The 2775-nt window shown below is 31.8% G+C and overlaps 1 protein-coding gene across 5 annotated transcripts in view; it reads right to left on the bottom strand.

The window, feature by feature from the left end:
- The window catches only part of LOC108693170 (sterile alpha and TIR motif-containing protein 1), a 93118-nt gene that overhangs the window by 32349 nt on the left and 57994 nt on the right, over nucleotides 1-2775 (bottom strand). The gene's annotated exons all lie outside the window — the stretch shown is intronic.

A 2775-nucleotide genomic window follows, 5' to 3' on the forward strand; every position in this document is an offset into this window, starting at 1 on the left:
TAAATATAACTTAATTTTAAAAATATATTTCTTATACTTCTTTTAAAATAATTCTTCTTTTTTTTAAAATAATTTTTAAATCAAGTTCTAAATTACTGTTAAACTTTTTGTATTACTTTTAGATACAATATAGAAACATTTGTAATTATTTTCATAACTTTTTTTTAGTTAAAAAATACATAATTTAAACGCAAATAAATGCCTCTTTCAATAAACATTTGAAGGAGTGCTATCAGACGTAAAAATTTCATATGCAATTGATAAATATTTGAATATCAATGCAAATAAATCCTTTCAGAAGTAATGCGATGAGTCAAGCGAGGGCATGATTAATTATGTACTTGAAATTCGTCGAAATATCGGTGATATAATATGTATGTTCATGAACAATAAAGTACGCATTATCTTGATTAAATTTATCGTTATCAAAATTTCAAGGAATAGAGACAAATGTGTTGTGGCTAAAAATAGCCAGTCGATATATTTATTATATTGACTAGAATTTTCTGGCATTTCCGCTATGAAATATATTCACATGAATGCGATTTAATCATGTCTGATATCGTGACATACGATAAATGTAGTATTGTTAGCGATATTGTCAAGGTTCATGCAATAGTTAAGTGGTTAAAAATATATAAACGGTATATATTTGTACAATACAAAATATATTCGTCGTAGAATAAACAAATGAATCGGTTTAAATAAATCAGTAGCAATAAATAAATATTAAGTAGATAGTCTGAAGTGTAGTATAAAAAAAAAATTATAAAAAAAAGATATTAAAGATACTAAAGAAATTCATTTTGTAAAATGACTTTTTGTTTCCAGTTTAATATCATGCGACATTTCGATTACATAAGGAACGCGTATGTAAAGACTCGGTTTATCGCACGGTACAAACGCGAATCCGAAGAAGCGATTCGCAAAGGTGGAAGCCCGTGAAGAGTCGGCGGATTCCGTTCCGAGAAGAACAGAAATGGAAACCGAGACGATTTGCTACCGAGAGGTGTATACGAACACATTTGAGACTCTTCATGAAACGTTTATATGTCGCGACGCCGCGGCGTTCAAACGATGCTTCGAAGAATGCACGAAAGTGCGTGTTAAGTATGTTGTAAAACACACGTTACGAAATGTACGAAAATATTTCTTGAATCCCAACCATCATCGATTTATAACACGAACATTTAACATTTTCCTTCTTCCAGCATTTCTGTCTTTCTTGAAAAGAAGCATATTCTTTAAAAAATATGAGAAACTGTTAAATCGTTCTAGCAAAAATTTTGAAGAAAATTTTATGGGAAAAAACATCAGTTTGTTTAATACTTAACATAATACTACGCATCGAAAATAAAAAAATATGCAATTTTTTAATAATACTTTAATAATATATGCAATAATATATATAATTTCTTAATAATTTATATGTATAATAATAAGAGTTTAAAATAATATATCTTTTACAAATATTAAGGATAAAAAGAAGCAGTAATTTGTCTTGTACTTATTTAACCAGTATGAAAAAAAAAAAATAAAACAAATAAGATCCGTCGATGTCAGCTATTGAATATAGCTTGAAACGAATGGTTTCTTTCGATTCTTTAGAGGATATGGAATTCCTTACGAAATAATGAATAAATATCTTATATATTTTCGTTACGCATGTTTTATCGTAATAAAAATCACTTTACATTAATCAAAATAATCAAACCTATACAAATGTCTACGTTGAATTATCTTTTCTCTTAACTTATTTATCGAAAAATTCCTAGAATTCTCACAATGATTAATACGATTTCTTAGTAAAAAAAAAAAAAAATAATAGCATTAATAATACCTGTTAATCACTTATCCTCTAGAATTCGTCTGTAAAAATACGATATTTTTGTTTCCATTTGCAATCCGTAAATATGAGATTATTCGTGAAATAGAGAACGTTTATTTATTTCGATTGCAATTCCTCCATCTCATCTCTTTCTAAAGATACGCGTTTAATTTGAGATGCAAAAAATGCAACGACGCGACATCGGGTATCGACAACGTTGGTCCTGGACTCGTTCTGTGATTCCGAACGCGAGAAGCCAGCAGTCATCACAACAATCAACAACGATTAGTCATCGTTGCGCGCGCGAAAAGGACCTGACCTGGTCTCGCGTGGCTCGCGCGAGTTCACGTGTACACGCGCACGTGTTGCGGCACTAACTACCGGGGGATCGAACTCGCGGAGAGGTCGATATATCGACGGGCGTGTGACATCGTCCATCCTTTTAGCACGATGATGTCACACTGTCACATATCTCTCCCGCACTCATCGTAACGGATCATGACGTGGCGCCGATCACCCGGCAGATATTATGAGACGCGCGAATCTCGTTTGTAACCCGTGACGCATCCATGATTATATGACGTTAATGTGATAATATGACACAAATGTGACGTTACTATTAGATTATAAAGTGCAGTGGTGCTTGAAAAGATCGATGAAAATTGAAGAATTAAGGAAAAAGAGGATGTCCATCGTAGACATCCATGTAAGAATACAAGATAAGCCACTGCGCTAATGGCTGAATATAATTTAGGGCTAATTTCTGATTGGTAACAAATTTTTAATAACGGATTAGCTTACAGAATTTAGAATCAATTTTTGATTGGTCATCCACTGTATATTCACTATTACCTAATATTCTTATATCATGGTAGATATCGACATGCGGAATAAATTGGGTATCGCAATAGCTAAATGCGCGCCTACTATACAATGAGATATATATA

This window comes from Atta colombica, unplaced genomic scaffold (genome assembly GCF_001594045.1).
Source record: "Atta colombica isolate Treedump-2 unplaced genomic scaffold, Acol1.0 scaffold88, whole genome shotgun sequence".
In the NCBI taxonomy this organism is placed as follows: Eukaryota; Metazoa; Arthropoda; class Insecta; order Hymenoptera; family Formicidae; genus Atta; species Atta colombica.